Source organism: Aythya ferina (assembly GCF_964211825.1).
Source record: "Aythya ferina genome assembly, chromosome: 7".
Lineage (NCBI taxonomy): Eukaryota > Metazoa > Chordata > Aves > Anseriformes > Anatidae > Aythya > Aythya ferina.
In genome coordinates this window covers 1,139,301-1,157,694 of record NC_140302.1, presented here as the reverse complement: position 1 = coordinate 1,157,694, position 18,394 = coordinate 1,139,301, and the positions used below count along the sequence as shown (strand labels likewise).

At 40.9% G+C, this 18,394-nt stretch overlaps 1 long non-coding RNA gene across 1 annotated transcript in view; it reads left to right on the top strand.

Annotated features, from left to right (window-relative positions):
- Positions 1 to 18,394, top strand: part of LOC311440048 — a 38,225-nt gene that overhangs the window by 16,696 nt on the left and 3,135 nt on the right. The window contains exon 4 of the long non-coding RNA XR_014695178.1: positions 15,114 to 15,217. This is a non-coding gene — a long non-coding RNA (uncharacterized lncRNA). The remainder of the gene's footprint in view (positions 1 to 15,113; positions 15,218 to 18,394) is intronic.

Below are 18,394 nucleotides of genomic sequence, written 5' to 3'. Positions count from 1 at the left end.
GGCACCCTGGCTGTCTAAACAGTGCATCGCCCTGCTGCTCTCTGCAGGCTTTGCAATCCCCGAGTGCATTTCTGAGGCTGATGGTGCCCTATGTTGCTGCATGCAAGCCCAGCAAAAGACCTGTGGTGTCTTAGGGAAGAATGTGTATGATTTGTACCACAGAATTAAAAAAAATAAAAATAAAATAAAATCCCATGACTGTATAAATTAAAAAAACCCAGCTGCATCTTTCTTTGAATTTAGTCTTGGGAGATACAACACTGCCATACCATTATGGGTCATTTTACCTTGGGTCCAAAGAACCTCTATTTTTTGCAAATGAGGGAATTCAGAAGTGTTAAGTAGACTGGATTAGAGCATAAGCAGGTCCAAATCAGCCCAACCTCATTGATCAGACTGATCGCAAAGGTTTTTGACAAGTATACAATGCAACCAGTTCCTTTGAAACAAGTATTGTTTTTTCTTCTCCAAGTAGTGACATCCTATCAGAACGGGAAGAGGGGTAAATCAGGCTGCAGTGAGGTGTCGTGCAAGTGGCAGCTGAGCTAGGTCTCCCTAGTCTGAGATGGCAACGGATACCTCACCCCCAGAGCTACTGGCCCACTGCCTGCTGCTGCTGCCCAAAATGATGCTGTTCATTTTAAGAGGGTTAGGGTAAAAAGCATGTACCAGTAGACAGATAAATAGGTAGACAGTTCTGATGGCCTATACAGACTGACGCTGGGCTGGGGAAAAAGCTGACCTGTGGTTATGTCACTGGTCAGGAGGCAGCAACGAGGTTTGGTGGAAAGGGGAGAATGCAGTGCTGTGTAGCTCAGGCATCTCTGGATGTACTCAGGAGAGCATATCCACCCATCCCTGAGAGAGCAGTTGAACAGATCATAAAGCCAAACCTCTTGTCTGACACATCAAAAACCTGCATGTAAATCTTAGTGTATTGAAAGGAGCTAGTCTCACAATATAAAGTACTCCTTATTGCCTACACACCTTTGTTGGGTGCTTGAGAGATACGCATCTTCTGTTTGGGTCTGAGAAAGGAGCAGGAAACAATGGAAACAATGCAATGCTTTCCTGTAGCAGCATGAGATTATGTTGTGCTGGAGAACAGATGATACAAAGTTGATAAGCAGGTTGCTCTTTATCTCATTCAGAAGTTACAAGGGCAGGTAAACTTTTCAGGGATTTTTTTTCTAAAACCCAGAAAATGCCATTAATCTAATAAGAACTTGCATAAAGTGAATGTAGAAAGAGGTCTGCCAAACAAAGGTAAACTCAAGACACTACGCAGGAGCTTATATTTGGATTGAATTTGTAGTAATTCAACACCAAAGATTAAAGGTCAAACTCTCTGCTGGGAAAATTGGTTCTAAAATGCAATATTAAGTCCAGCAGACTCATTTGAAAGATGTAAATTTGTTCAGCTTCAGTACTGGGAATGGAGGGAGGAATTTTTCACAACGTGAACACTGTTGTTGCAAGTATCTAAAACTCGCTCAGTGTGTATAAAATTCCTTTAGCTAATGACTTACAAACTTTAAAACAAGGCCACAAGCAGCAATAGTGAAATTCATTGCAAGGAGAGACATGCTAGGAGAAAAGACTGTGCAACTTTCTTGTGAAAGATACAATTGCATAGTTGATAATGACCACACATGATGAGATTATTTGAAGCATGCTACCTTTTGCTGAGACTTGCCTTAGTAACTGACCTGATGACTTGAAACTTGAATCAAAGCAAGCTGAAATGTTGATATGTTCTTTATTCTTTGGTGGACTGCTCTGTAGAATGAGATTATAAAGTACATGCAAATTGTGTTGAAAGGTTTTACCTTCCCTGCAACTTCTTAAAATGAAAAGAGTCCCAAATGCCCTGGGACTCTTCACCTGTCAAAGGGTTCAAGCAAGTGTACCTCTCCAGTTAAAGAACCTAAAAGTATTTATTTTTCTTCCACCTTTAGCTCTTGTATTGTTCATACATTTCATGCTGAAAGGAGATGTTATAATACTTGTTGAAAAAAAAAGAAAAGAGAGAGAGAGAGAAAGCCAGAAACTAAGCAGGAATGTTTTCATACCCATTGTTGTATCTGGGATGTGCTTAGACAGTTTGGCCACAATTAAGTGACCCACCATGAGGTTGAAACAGTGCTGAGTAGAAACTCAGCTGTGTGCTGTGCTCCTCTTGCTTGTCATGATGCTGTTAAAGGAACACAGACCTCTTCTAACCTCCAGAATGCCTTGAATATGTGAGCTGGTACTGTCAGCTATTTTTACTATTTGATATTATCATTTTTCCATTTCATTTACTCCATTGTTCCTTGGGATTCCCTTTATCATACCATAAAAGCTGTAAGTACTAGGTAGCTTTATTAACAATTTCACCCTGGCTTTCCCAGTAGTTAGATATTTACTTGAAGATGAGCACATATTGAAAGCTCCTTAATACGTATGGCATGCTTACCTATTCCTGTCAGAAACACAAAAGCTGTCAGGTAAAAGCAAGCTGGGATTCTTTCTGGAAGGTAAGAGATCTATCCTATTGAAGCTCCAGGTCATATTTTTGAGACTCTAGCTTCTACAAAATTCTAGTTTTCTCCTTGTGCAGTGAAGGAATTCAGGTGCTTGTATAAGACCAAATGACTTGCAGCCTCCACTTCTCTTCCCTTGCTTACACCACATTCGAGCAGGCCATCGAGTGCTTGACTGTTGCATACTACAAGTGATGCAAACATGCAGGAGAAAATGTACCTCTCATAAATACCCCTGATTTCTGCAACTATTTTGAAGGCTAGATGGGACAGAAGAGAAACAGAAAACCAGACAGACATTAAGAACATCTGTTTGGATGGCTTATACTACGCAGCTGCAGAATACTTGTGACCAGTGAAAAAAGCTACTGCTGCAGAGGGTCAGAGCTATAGGCGCTCTCTCCAGTGTTGGAAGCGCTGTCAACTGTGTGGAAAATAAGCTATACTGATTTCCTGGTAACAAAGGTGTATAAATAATGATCCACATAGGCTTTTCTGTGCATTTCTCTCACATCCCTGCACATAAATATGACTCTGTACCGACTGTATGTCATTTAGCTGTTCTCAGATTCTGCTATATTCAGAAATAATCCACAGAGAGAGGTGAAAATAGCCATAAGAGTCCTAAGTATGCACATTTACACAGAATCCTCTTGCATGCAGGCATATGTAAAGTCACGTTTCCAGGGATTCACACACGGTGAAATACAGTAATGACATATGCAGCCTGCCTTGAATAAAAGAGTTGTTCCAATCTCATCTTTTAAAAGGTTAATTACAAAACCTATTTGAACATATCAGATTCTGTTTCCAAGACAGAAAATGTTCCATGTTCTTGGACGTGGAACTTGGTGGGTGACATACATTTGTGAGTTTTTAACTGGTGTTTGTTATGTAAATGACAGGCTTTAGAGATGCAAAGATATGGAAATGATTTTAATTTGTGAATAGACAAGTGAAGATAGGGACATACGCTGGTTTTCATGTGGCTGTGAGAATCTTCAAACTGCTGTTCATCTAACTGCTGGGCAAGGCTGCAGGCTCGCCAGGCAACCACCATTTTACTAACTGGTGGTTTGCAATTGTCTGAAGTTCTCTGCAAGTGTTTTGTGATAGAGCCAAAATACAGGAGTGGGGGGGTAAGGGGAAAAGTGGTGGAAACTCATATTAGAAACAGCATTTTAAAAACGACATAGAAGTCTTCACACTCATCTCCATACTGTTATACTTTTATTTATTATTTATTTTTATTAAAAGAAAGCATAGGAGAAACACAAAAATAACCCATCTCCAAAATCCTGCTTGTTTTCTGCCATGCATGTTTCATCATACATTTCAGCTTCCTCATTTGTCATGCTGAGGAAGAAGTGAAGCAGAGTGACCAGGACAGATGAGATATGGACCCAAATACCCAAGGTACATGATGGATGAGTCAGGTACTCTGCATAGCTCTTATGGCAAGGTCATCTTCAGCTTTGAGGGTCTTGGCACAGAGATGAGTATAGTAGCAAAAGCTGGAAAAATTATTGAGTTATTTAGCAGTTTTGCCTGCAGTTACTGTTAGGAACCTAATGTCAGTTGGGTTTTGATTGTTTGTCTAGCAATCATGGTTTGAACAGGAACTTTCCTTGTACACCTTTCCTATTTTTATAGCACAGAAACGTGCGATTTCCTCAACTTTTCTAATGATGCATGCACTCATATGGCCATAAATGTCCATGTAAACACACTTGACCAATGCATCAGATATTTTGACACATTTAGCTCAAATTCTGAGCCTACACACAACTCTTCAAAGGCAGCCTAGTTGCGCAGTGGAAATGAGGCTTTTCTGTGCTGGCTCTCAGTCATGCCAGATCGCATTGTGACTGAGATGTTGGTAAAAATGAGTTTACTGTTTGAATGAGTCTCAGAAAGAGCAAAAAACATCATGTGATGTTATTGCATGTATCCTAAATGCCAGGTTACATGTAAGTTCTGGTCAAAAAGTGTCCATGTCGTTCTGACTGAAGTGTCTTTGGTTTGTTCCAGAAAATGTACATGACCAGTTCTGCATCCTTTCTAGTGATTCAACATTAACATAGAAGTCCTCATTCACAAACCAAAGGCATTCAGTCAAATTCTCTGCAGTCTGCTAAAAATGCAATATCCCAAAGGGCTGGAATGAGTGCTACAGAGGCAGAGCATGAAAATGTCATTTGCCGTGTCTCCAACATCCTGCACCTGTGGCCTCAGGATCCACCTATGAAACAAGCATTCATTTTCCAGATGTTCAGTCTCAACTGGCTGCTAGGGACATTGCCTTTAAGCAATTAGCTGGGTTGTTTAGAAAATCAAGGTTTAATGTGTTCCCAGAAGCTTGTTTACTGTCCTCCAGGATATTTGTACAATACTACTATGCAAAGGGAACAAAAAAGTACCTCTATTTGCCTTTTTTTTTTTTTTTTTTTTTTTTAATGTTTTCTTCCTATTGGATTTCTTGATAACTTTCTGTTCTTTCCTTTTTGGAAGGTCATCATTATATAATCTACCTCTGTTAACTTTGATTCTGAAATATAACATCTTGAAAGCAAAAATTAAAGGATCTTTCTTGCATTTCTCATTATGCTCCAGTATGCTTTAAAGATGAGAGATAAATTTTGAACTTGATGTGTGCATATTTACAAGTTTCTGCCAGCAAGACAGCCTTTTGAAAGTGGGTGAACAGGATCTGTAAGAACACTGACAGAACTTAAAACATTAAAATACATACCCTTATTTTTCTGCTATGAATCTAAGTAAAGAACTTGTATCTCGACTTGGTCAGGGTTATTCAGCATTGGTACCAGCCCTTGTGCAAAGTTGCTCTGACAGCTGTCCTGAAAGCTTAAAGGCTCCCAGAACTGTCCTTTTGCTTCATGCATGTTGCATCTGCATAAATTGTAAGGATCTATGTTTAGCCACAACTGTAGCCGCATAAATGTTAAGAAGGGCTGATTGTAGTTACAGCTCCAGCACAAGCCCTTGGACTATGCTGGATCCATGGGTTTTGCCAGTCCAACCCCAGAAGTGCAATCCTTGGTTGCTGCTCTGGAATTCTTTTGTAGGATTCATTTCCTCTCTGTCCTTATCCCATTTATCTTTCAGTCCTTTTCTCTGTGTTTATTCAGTTCTTTTCTTCTTCCTCTTTGCCATTTTTGCCCAGATGACTGAGTATTAAATTTTTCATGGACTAAACACATCTTCAACGCTCACTTCACAGGTTTTTATCTTTTTTAATATAATCTTTATAATTTTTCCATGTTCCTTTAAAATCTTCACTTAAACTCTCTCCTGTATCACCCACCTCTTCTCAAGTATCTGTTGAAATGAAGTCTTGTGACTTCCTGGCATAGCAAATCAACATGTTTCCTTTTTTGATCTGAGGCTTGCACCCAAAAAGACTTCTCCAGCTTGTCCTGTTGAGTCTGGAATGCCCCATTCAGAGACACAGAACAATGCAATTTATTTGCTTATCAGTGAAGGATTTGTAGAGGTCTTTACAGAGGAATCTGGGATTGTTTTGTTTTGTATGTATATTACCAGAGAGGGAACAGCTCCAACTGTACAGAGTTGACCTTCTTATTCCCTTAGTCTGGCATAATGATAGCAAGCACACCTCATCCAGATCTGTCACCCCTTCCCTAGCTTTATTTGTCCTTCCAGTAGTGGCTAGCAATCAATATCCTTTCAATACGTATGGTGTTCGTTTGAAGTTTAAATGCTAATGGTGCAATTTGGCAAGGTGAGCTGCGTTAGATTATACAATATAACTGTAAATTGGAAATGGTTTAAGCTGTCAAATCTGTTTTTTTGCCACTAGATTTTCTCATGACTCGTTTCTCTTTCTAATTGGATTTTAGCGTGTACTTTGTATTTCAAAACTTGAAATGATGAAGAATTAGATAGCACAGATCTTTAGGAACAGGCGGCCTCCCAAGCTGTGTTTAATCTTTAACAGGTAAGTAAATGAGCAAGGGAGGAGTCACAAAAGTACTAAGCAACAAAGTGATGCTACCTGAGAAATGCAGTGATTAATTGCAACAATAATAAGCAGAATGATTAAGTTGATTTGTTTAATTCCTGCTGCAGCAATGGAATAGCGCAGTTGAGCAGGATGCTGAGGATGACATTCACCCTTGCTTTTCTGCCTTTATCTGTCATCTGCTTTTGGGTTACTTTATCCTCTGCAGAATTACCTGGTGGGTTAATTTAAGAGTCTTTCTACCAGAAAAAGAAGAGAACAGTAACTAGTTGACTCCTCTTTGGAACAACAGCAGGAGTGTGCAAGTCCATATGAGAAGTATCTTCTCATCCCTTCTTTGGAACACTCAGGTGTGTTTGCTGACTGTAGGGGAAGTCTGGATGATCATCTTAACATGTGGCAAATTTCCAACCTCTCCAGGGGCAGAGTCTGCAGCAGGAGCCTGGGCTGATTCTCAGCCATGGGTGGTATCTTGATATACCCTAGGAGACATCAGCCTTCACAGTCTTTATGTCTATTTTTTAATGCAATCATTATAATTGTGTAATAGTCATGAAAATCCAAAGTGGTTCTCATTTTTGCTCTGAGACATTAAAACACAAATCAAATTCATCATGGTAGCGTTTCATCCCGTGTTTTGAAAACAGTTTCCAGTGGCAAATGTCTTTTACAGTAATTGTTTCTACAGACATATTTGAGCTTAGGTTTTACCATTATTTTTCAGGTTTCAAAGTGAGTAATGTTATTTCAGTTTACTTTGACTTCAGAGCTGAGACTTTCAGATGGGTCTGTTCTACTACAAGATTATCGTACAGCAAAGTGCAAGGAGAACTGGCTCAGAAGTGCCAGTCTCAGGAGTTCCCTGTGGGTTGAAAACCCAAATATACAAGAGTCTATATGGAAAGAAAGGGATTTGAATATATATTTTGACAAGCTGCTTAATGCAATGAAGGAAGAGAGTTCTGTTCCATCAGCTTTTGTTGTTTTAGGATTAACGAAATCATAGTTTGGGGTGCTTCTCTACCTCTTGTGTTATAAAGGAGGGTTGTAAGTGAACTGAAATACTTTTCCTGCATCATAAGATGGCTTTGATGGCTCCAATATCTTCCTGAATGATGGCAGAACCATAAAAGGGAGCAGAGCCTGAAGAAATCACTGGATTACCTCTTCTCTTCCATATCTTGAAATTATTTACATATTTGAAATGTTTTTGTGGGTCCTAGATTTAAAGATAATTAGAATCATTTCTGGCTCAAGAGAAGAGACAGATGGTGGCAGACAGTTTCATTGTCTGCTTAGTGGTGTGCTTTGTCACATGCCTACCAAATAATTGCATGGCTATAGCTGAATAAACATCTTAGATATTTAAATCCTTATTTATGATTCTGTCTCCAGTATCATTCCATAAAACCTAAATTGTATGAAAAGAGTTGAGAGTTAGTATGAATATGGTCAGATTGCATCATAAACAACATCTTCAAAACAAAATCTTCTGTGATGGGCACATTTTTCACGATTGTCCTGCTGTAATGACCTACTTTAGGAAAGTAAGTAGGTGTGGACTGAGTTCATTTCTGCAACCTTAGAACACTATGCCAGTGAGCATCCCTTCATTCTCTCCCCTTCTTTTATTCTAAAGATTAGAAACAAGATCTTAGATACAAATGTCATGCTACACAGTTCTCTGACATTTGAAAGTACAGCACTTAAAAGAGCAAGAGAGACACAGTGCTTAGTTGGGATAAAAAAATAAAATGTGTATTTAGCATCATCACTAACTGGGATTTGTTGGTGTATGTCTGATATTGTACATTTCTTCTGCAGTATTTCAATTCCTTCTTTGCTCTGTGACTCAGTTATCTTTAGGGAAGATGGAGGAAAATGTTTTTGTCCATCAAAAAAGAGCTGGAAGAGCTCAGCTTAGTTGTAAAGAAAGCTATCACTGAGATAGGTGGTGTGCAGATAACATCCTTTGTCATTATTTGATCATTTTCATATCTATCCTCTGTCCAGCATGCCCATCTTTGTATGAAAACCGTTTCAGTGAAGAATCCAGAAAAAGCACATTCAATAAAGGCAGAGGTTCATCAAATTGCAAACATCTTATATATGTGTATATTTATCCTCTGAATATCCTTGACTTATTTTTACAACAAGGAATATTTAGCACTTCAAGCTTCAATACGTAAAAAAATCCACACAGGTGCTGTATATTTTTAGACCAGATGGGCTTTTTAGACAAGAACATATTGGATACAGCAAAACAAATCTGTATTTTTAAAGGTTCTTTTTTTTTTTTTTTTTTTTTTTTTTTTTTTTTTTTTCAATGTGTTTGTTCTAATGGATATATCAATGGAGAGTTGTTCTTCTGTCTCTGAAATAAGCCTAAGACAGACATCAGATGTGCTTATATCCCCACATTGCTCTGCTAGACAAGTCTATGCCAAGTCATTTGGATGGATTCATATTCCTGAGGTCCCAGCTTTCAGAGGCACCAGGCCATACTCAGGCCTTTTCCTGTCAGATATAATATAACAGAAGAGCAACTCTTCATGGTGGTGATTTGAATAATTCCAGTATCAGCTCCCCAGGAGCTGAAATGTGACTGCCAAGCAGCTATTAGTGGTAGCTCCTTTCCTGGGCTAGTCTCAAATCAGTGACCCAGAAGCGAAGTGTAGACTGCAGTATGTGATTGGAAGGAGCTGTGTGATTTAAAAGTGGAAGTTCCAGGCCATAGTATCCACAATTTGTGCTGTCATAATTCCTAGACGAAGCATCATCATTGTATAATACGGACAGCATGAGAACTGTCATCTTCCATTTTGGAAGGTGGGTTTCTGAGTGGATCAGTCACTCGTGGGAACTCAGGAGTTCTCAGGAATCCCCCAGTTTTCCTCTGCATTTACAATGTTCCCTCCCTTCTTCCCAGCTTAAAAGACTTTATCTAGATAATCTTCTTAGGGTTTTTTTCCAACCTGAATAATTTTATGGTTCTATTATTATAGGAAGGAGAAATTTGTTGTATTCCCAGGAGGACATCAAGTCTGCTTTCCCTATTTCTCTGGGTCCTAATCAGACCGGCAGTTTGCTAGGGGTATTTCTGAGAAAGGTGCGTATCATGGTGGTGATATTGTAATGAGGGATTTTTTGAAGAAAAATGTATATATGAACCAAGCCAGATCGCTTTTTGTATCCATTTTTCTTAAAAATTGTCAGATTTTCATTAGAGAATGCGAAGAACTTCAGCTAAAAATAATTTATTTGAAAAGTTTTTTACAAGCATTCAACATATACCACAAGAAAAAGAGAGATGTTGCAAATGTTTTGTTTTGTCAGAAACTCATTCTTTCTTGACAGATGGATTTCAGAGAAAATCATCTAGAAGGCCCTGTATTGTCCAAAAGGCTGAGCATGACTAGAAAAAATGTCAAGCCTGAACTAAGAGAAGTAGAGGCCTCCCAAAATTTTGTCAGGTGACACAAGGAAATTAATGTCTGGCAGCTGGCAAGGAGCAGAGATAAGTCACATACAAAAAGAAAACTTTGGAGTCCCCAAGCCTATGTTTTCTACAAAGGAAGCTTACAAAGGATCTTACTAAAATATTCATGCCCAGTCTGGCGCATTGCTGGAGTCCAGTACATCTCTATGTCTTGTTTTAACCCACATCTCACTACTAATTTTAACTGAGGTGGCAGCCTTTAGGATCTTAACTTTGACACTTAAAAAGTGTAAATCATAGACAGGTCCTAAGCTGGGATCATTCTTGACCTATTAGGGCAATTGATTTAACCTGTTAAAAATAACCTGCAAACTCATTTGGCCAATCTTTGGTTCTGAAGTGAAGAGAAGCATACCTTGAAATTGTGCATAGACTTAGAGGGTCAAGAACTCTTTACAGGCCTCTGTTTTTGAAGTCCCTTCATCCAGCACAAATGATATGCCTGCTGCCCAGTTTATCCATCTGTTTTGCAACAGGATGCTGTTTGTTTCCATCACAGGAAACTGGGGCAGGAGCAGTGCACTGCTGCTCACCAGGCTCCAGTCCATTAGCATCCTTGATTAACTGAATGTAAAAAGAACTGGAGACGCTCTTGATAATGTGCATGCATTTGATCATGGAGTAGGAGAGTGCTCTTGATATGTTTGATCATATACGGGCTCTTTATGCACTTTAGAATGTAAATGCAGCAACGGCAAACTCAAAAGAGACCCCCATAATGGCTTAGACTTAATGAGATCATCCCGCTGTAAAATCAGTCCTTTAATTTCCCCAAGAGAACTTCAGAAGGTCACAATGTAGGTGGTTTTTCCCCATCACCATGAAACAGTTATTTACACAGCGTGCATATATTTTTCTGATAAAGTGATATATTTTTTTTTTAAATGGATGGGAGGAAGCATGCTTCTGCGTGTCTCAGAAAAGTGTGTGTGTGTAGGAGGCTGCCTCAGTCATGTTAAATTCATACTAGGTAGTGCTTCAAGAAATGACTGAAAAGAAGAGCTGTTGTTGATGTAAAAGGTCACAGACATTAATAGCCTGCAGAACAATTCCAGGGTACAGAATTATTCACAGCTGCCAAAACACAAAGGAAAAGAGTAAAAAAAGAATGAGAGAAATAGAAGTTTTGAAACAATGGCATCTATTGTTATTGCTGTTGTATTTTTGGGGGGTTAAAACTCTTCTTGCAAGAGAGCTGGGGGGTAATTTTGAGCCATTTTCTGCTTTCATCTTTTAAATGGCAGCAGGAAATATGCCGCTTTCGACTCTGCTTTTATTGCAGTTTGTGTCCTGTTTATTTAGAAGTTTTTGTGGAAATAAGAACTGCAGTAAATATTGATGAAATGCAGGCTTTTCTGACTGAGAATATACTCTGCTGAAGGCTTTTAAAGGAGTCCGATCTAATTCTGTTTCTTAAAAAGGCTCCAGACCTAGGCAGAAGCGGGGGAGGTTCAGAAAAGGGAAAGGCCTGAAGAGGAGAGGAAAAGAGTGAAAAGGAAGGGAGGTGTTGAAGGTTCGGAGGAGTATGGACAAAGAACTGTTCTTGTGGACAGAAAATATTCTGTTGCTTAAACATTTTTTTTATATTATTATTATTATTAATTAATTTATTTTTTTTAGGACTGGCCATGTACTAGTTTGTGGCAGAGGCGCAGAAGGGAAGTTTTTAGCTTTTGAAAGCCAAACCAAAAAGCAGTGTCAAATGGTAAGGCTGTGCCCGTGCTGCTGTACCTCTCCATCTCACTGAGACGCGCAGCCTGCACATTGTCTCATAATCTCCCCCTTGCAGCCGGGGCAAGCAGGGAACCAAGAATGAGAAAGAAGCAATCTTCATAGTCGTTGGTAACTGGCACAATCTGAGGTAGCCAGTGATAAGAAAAACCCTCATCTGTATACACCAGCATTTATTATGCCAGCGAAGTCACAGATCAATCATTTCCATCTCCGCTGCTGACAGCTCAGGTGCGGACTTACAGCAAGTGACAAATTGGGCAGATTAGAAGCCACGGCTGTTAATCTGATTATAAATCACTCATTCTTTGATTTGCTGAGTAGGATAGGAACAGACATTTTCTCTTCTTTCTTCCTGACTGGAAAACAGAATTACTGTTTTATTTTTAGCCACCCTTTTTGTTTCCCGTCAGCCTTCCTCTCCACTTCAATAAAGATCAATAGTTCTGTCTTTTCCAACAAATATATTCAAAACTCCAGCAGTCTGCCTGCTCTCGCTCTAATAGGAGAAAGCCCAGGTCCTTATCTGCATCCTCTTGTTCTGACAACTGCAACCCTTGCCTGTTTCTATTGATGTTTCAGCCATTGTTCCTTCTACAAAGAAATCTTTGCAGGGATGGCTCAGGAGACCGCCAGTGGTCCATAACATTTTTCCCTCCTAAATTTGCTTCCGACAGTGATTATTGTCTGGTGTCATTCTTGGGAAGTGAGTTCTTTTCATGTTTCTGACAGAGAAGTCTCTAAAGCACGGGATTCATGGCATTCATTTAGTCTTAGTCTCACCAAGGAAACAAATAACCGAAGTGATAAGCCTTGCAATGTAATGTTCCTTGAGGTGGTCCTGGCCAGCAAAGGCTGAAGGGCGGTAGGTGATGGGATGCCACTGCCATTTGTCTGTTCGCTGGAAATACAAAAAAGGAGCCGGTCTGCTGCTCTGTCAGACTTGTGTGAAATTCACTCCAAAGAAACACAAAGGATGTTTTATTTGAAGCCGTGATTTTCTTAGGTGAATAAAATGACAAGAAAGAGATGTTTGTGTCCAAGAAAAATATACAGAGATGGACAACACAGACTTTTGCATTTTAGCCATACTTCTGGCAGGAGGAGGGTGTTTAATCGGGTGAAAGACACATACCCCTCCTTCCCCATCTGATAAGGAGCACAGAACAGGCACATGGAGCAAGTAGGCTGCTGTAACAGTTGGTCATTATTTGGCTAAGGAGATCTGGGCATGGTCTAGTCATGCAGAAGCATGTGAAAATATCACTGGTGGTACTGGGAACAGCTGTAATATAATACGTAGAACGGGAGCTGATACTAGGTAAGGTTTTGAAATACGTATGGACCAAGTGTCAGTTCCTGCAGGCAATGGAAATTGGAGGAAATTCAGTGACTAATGGAAAATTACTGTATTATTTCTTGGAATTTTTGGTCTACCCACACACTAAAGCTTCAGTATTTGAGTTGTCTGTGAATCAGCAGAGAGTTTGGTTTGTTGTTAACCTCAGTGGATATGGAAGCACGAACTAGCCTCTAACCAGTATAACAGGGGCTATCCAGATTTGGGCAGAGACTGAATGATTGAGTATATAAAATCAAGTGCTTGCAATCAGATGCCTGCAAAAACAAGCACAAGCACGCACACAGATGAAATAGCTAAATAAACATCACTGCTAAGGACATAACAAAAAGAAAATTGAATAAATTGTACCAGTTCAGTCCCTGCGTCTCTAACCTATGCTTTTCACAAGGAGATGTTCCTACCATAAATATAGCTTTCTAAGTATACATTAATTTATCCAAACTGTTGACATGCCACACAGAATCAAATAACTGTCACTCTCAATGAAAAGGGAAAGGAGATGAAAAAACAGCACAGCAAATCCTTTTTCCTTTTAGGGAAGAGAAAAAGAAGAATCTGTATTCCTGTTACATGACTGCTACTGGCGGACAGCTCACCCATCTTGCCCTTTTCTTTCCTTTGGTCACTTGTAATCAAAACAGCCAGGGAATGTGAGACAGGCTTGCTCAGGAATTAGAGCACATCCATGTGCTGGCAGTGCAGGCTTTTATGGTGATAAAGCAATGCTATCAGTGATAAGCAAAGGAGCTGTCTTCATTTTGCAGAGGTGCCTTTGCATTTGCTCTGTTCTGGCCTTGTTCTGTACATCAATTCATACATCGCAAGCTAACAATAACAGCATGCCATCTTCTCCAAAATCCATATATCATAAGGAAAGAAAGAAAGAAAGAAGCTAGTACAATCTTTCTGTGATGATACTTTTGTCAGGGAAATGCTGGAGTAAACTGGTGGGGCCAGAATGATTTGTCTAATTCTGATAAGCCAGATAAAGCTTGGGCTTGAAAACTGAGACAAAAATGATTGGAGTGTTGCTCCTGCTGACAGCCTTTGTGGAAATCAAAAGTGTGGGGAGAGAGAGGAGACTAGAGATGAAGATGGACTTTTTTTTTTTTCCTGTATGCCTGTTTGGGCTAGGTTGGAGAATTTGTTGTTCAGTGTAGCTCCACTTCAAAGCGGCTGCAGTTTGCTTGAGCACTGATGTTGCAGAAGAGTGTTCCTCCGTTGAGTGATGCTGACACCTATGGCAAAGCTGATCTCCTGACACTACCGCTGTTTGTCTTTGCCAACTGAGCATTCCCAAAATAAGGCTGAAAAAGTACACTTGCTCACTTAGCAAGTCTGTACCCACAGCCCTGATTGTAGTTGTGTGTCTGTGTATGGGCTGTGCAGAAGGGTGAGATGGTAATCCCAAGTGACGATAGATGAGTATGTTCAGGGATGGAAGCCAAGCCTAACATTTAACTTATGTAAACTAGTGGGATTTCTTTAAATAGCCATTCATGAGCTCAGGGTCTGACCCATCTATTTTTACAAGCCAATCAATAAAAGATGAGGGGGTGATCCTCTGCCGGCGGTCATTAGATGTAGTGCTCCACATAACCCCCATCTGAACATCGGACTCCACTCAGAGTGAAAGCTGCCAGGCAACTGCACTTTGCTGCTGCTTCTTGAGAGGCACGGGCCCATTATGTGCCACGAAAGACAGCAAGGCTCCAATGTGGTTTTTATTCCATGTATACATGGAAGTTTTGCTGCCGATTTGCACTGCTGAGATGTATGTATAGTGAACGTCACTATAGAGGTAATATAGAGGTTTCACCACTGCTGGCAGCTGAATCACGGATGATTGTTTGTGCAAAAAGTGACATGCTACCCGTAATTCAACTGCCTCTACAAGAGTGCGAAAAACAGGATATAAAATGAAGTAGAATTAAGCTATTTTTGCAAACTTTGTCATCCTTGCCTCTGTTTTGTATTTGCTTCTTGTAATAGCTGAGAGTGATTCCAAGGGACAGATCCTGAAGCACATAGGCTGAGGTATCCCTGCACAGATGCCAGCGATCCGAGTGCTGTGCTTGGTGCTATTTAAAGCAAAGGTAAGCACGGACGTAGCCAGGTAAAGTGCAGCAGATGGGGGGGTCAGGAACTTCATACATTTAAAATGGTTCTGCTTTAGCTGCTGCACAAGCTAATTTTAACTTTTTACTTCTTACTCCTCCTTCATCATGTCAGAAGTAATCTCATAACGGTGCCGGTGTCACCACCCCAGACTCAGCAGTCCCAGCACTCTGCCACGCTGCTTGCCTGGTCTCTGAGGCAGTGGGTAAAGGAGCCCTGAGGATGTGTAGGCACCACTTGCTAGGAGCAATAGCATTGCAGGTGCTTTTCCCACAGCAGAATTTCCTTCTTAGTATTTAAATAAGGAGAAGCCATAATGCATCCTGTCTTTCCTTGTTTTGCATAAACCATGAGCATTAACAACATTCAGAAAGGCAGACAATCGCACTGCTCATACCCACCTTTCTCGAGTTTTGCTGCTGCCCATCCTGGTCCACTCTTTTCTTTCCTTCTTTAAATTGTCATTCAGTTCTTCTGTAGTCATTCTTACAAAAGACGTAAGGTGAGATAGGTGTTAGGTAACTTTTTTATTTTTAAATTTCTTTAAAGTTTCAGCTTAGTTTTGTAATTAATGCTAAAGACAATCTGCTGAGACACAAAGGCATCTATTGTATATAGTCATTGTTTCATACTTTTTCAAGTTATTGCAGGACAGGGTTGGAAACTCACCCAACATCTTCCTAATTGCTAGCTCCTCACCTCTGGGAGACAGAGTGATGGGAAGGTGTGATACAAGTAGTTTGTAAAAGCTCTCCAAGGGAGAGGCTTTGAGAAAAAGCCTCACGTGGAAATAGCTCTGTCTATAACATCCCATCTGAGGCATCGTAGGGTTTGCGTGATACGAAGGGCATTTTGGTACCCATGACAAACAGCCTCCTTTTCTGTGCCTGGGTTCATTCCGGGGAGCCGAATGCCCCAAGGGCTCTGAGGGAGCACCCTGTGAGACTGGCCCTCGGCAGGAGGCAGAGGCACCTGGTTGAGGAGGGGGTGAAGCTTGGAAACCAGGGTCCCACAGAGGGGCAGCACTCCTTGCCTCATTTTCCCTAGGAGCGAGGCTAACTCAGGAGAGAAATGAATGTCATGGGACCTGCTTCTCTGGAACCTCTGCTGACAAACCATGTAAAGCTGCTTAACTGATAAGGCCAGTGGTGGGCTGGAGCTGGATTCTTGGTGTTTCCATAGTCTCCCCATATCCCTATCAAAGCAGAATGTGCATACACAGAAGGCTGAGGCTTTTTTAGGGGCACTTCCACACCAGTGTTACTGTGGGAGCATTGTTGGGCTACTAATGTCTGTCTGCTGTCAGGACAGGAGTGCTCTGGGCAATTCTTACTCTGCATTAATTCTGTGCTGCTTTAGTCCCCACACTGTCATCCCCACACAGCCCTTTCCACTCCAGCTTTGTGCTTTCAAGTCATCCTGGACCCACAAGATGCTTCCAAGTACCCCCTTGACTTCTCATAGCATGGAGACAAGACACCTCCTTTCCAACCAAGTGAAATTGCTTTGATCACACTCTGTTTTCTTGGAATAGAAAAGTGGAAGGAAACAGTCTCACACAGCACCTTAGGGGCATGTCCCAGCTCCCCAGCAGGGGCAGCTGCTGCATGTGCGCAGGGCTGCTTTGTCTCTGGCTTAGCCACACGGGCTGGGCAGTGGCTATCCCATTCACACTCTTCTCTTCACGCACAAGCCTGCGTGGCCTCATCCCTTACCCTGGCAGAGCCAGGAGCTGAAGCACAGGTGCTTTAGTACATCGTCCTCTGCCGTGCAGGGTTGGCAGATGTGAAATATGTTTCCGAGATTGTTTTTCTGTGCAGGCGCTCTCTGATGGGTGACCTCAGGGACACACTAGAGACAGTAAAATGCAGAAAATCTTTCAGCTTGTGCCATTTAATAATGAAAACATTTCAGCTCCTCGTTTGCAGCTATGTGGATAGGCTGCTTCTTTTTTTTTTTTTTTTTTTTTTTTTTTTTTTTTTCACTTGGTGTAAATGTCTTCAAGAGAGGGAGAATTATGTGTTGTTCTGGAAAGAAGAATTGTGCCAGCTCAGCTGTTACAAACTGACAGCACTACAGAGCTGTGCTCCTTTACAGACCTGTAGCTCTGGCCCAGGGTCCTCAGTAAAAGCTGATGGAACAGTTTTAGTACATGAATTTAAGTTATCTTATGTAAATAAGTTGTTTCCCTGAGAAGTGTGATTCTTTTCTTGTGTTCTCTAGCCATTCATCCAGGCAATACTGCAATGCCTAAATTTCTCCAGAACAATGGTAATAGGGAAGAAGGTGTGTGTATCTTTGATCCTAGGTGGGAAATGCCTCTCTGATAAACTAAGGCTGAAGAAAATTTCTTTGGAGTGCTCTTGTCTTCAGTGGCATTTACAGATCCTCTTTGACTCTACCTCTTCCATGTGAAGACTTTCAGCAGCTGACACTCTCTAGTTACAAGCACCTCGCTACCTGACCTCCCTTGAGGTCAATAAGCATTTCTGTGGTACAGAGCAGAAGCAGTGAGTAGTTACACTAATTTCCCCCTCTTTTTTTCATCTCAGAAGGGATGAGAATAAGCCCATCTTCCTAGATCCAGGGCTTTAGTTTGTTCACTAGGCAGTGCCCAGCTGATTTTGCTACTGAGATGTTCATCATTGGCGGTCTGTATCCCTCCTAGTTTTGAAATGAAGCATACTGGGCTCTTTGCTCCTTTCACAAAGGCCAGTTCTGGACTGGCAGAGCTGGGGAAGTTGTGCCACTGTCAGCGTTACCTCATTTTCTACCAGCACTACCCTGCAGTCAGTGCAATGCTTATGTAAGGCCACAGGATTTGCTTGTCACACGTTTCTCCTGTGTGGTTTTGCACACAGAAACAATGTCAATTCTTTCAGGAAATTTGAAGAGACTTCTGTGACTGGCAAAGTGGTATGAAGATGATCTTAAATGGCTATAAACGTTGGCACCTTACTAATATTGAGATATATTTGATACAATGGCCTGCAGATTTGTTACACCCAAGGCTTGCCGTGAATGTTACAGGTCTTCCAATGCATCAGTGCAGATTATCATCTGATCAAGTTTGTGGATATACAGAATAAAGACCTTTTGGCAATCTACTGTTTTCAGCTAAGGTAACACGATGCTACTCAGCAGAGAGCTACAGC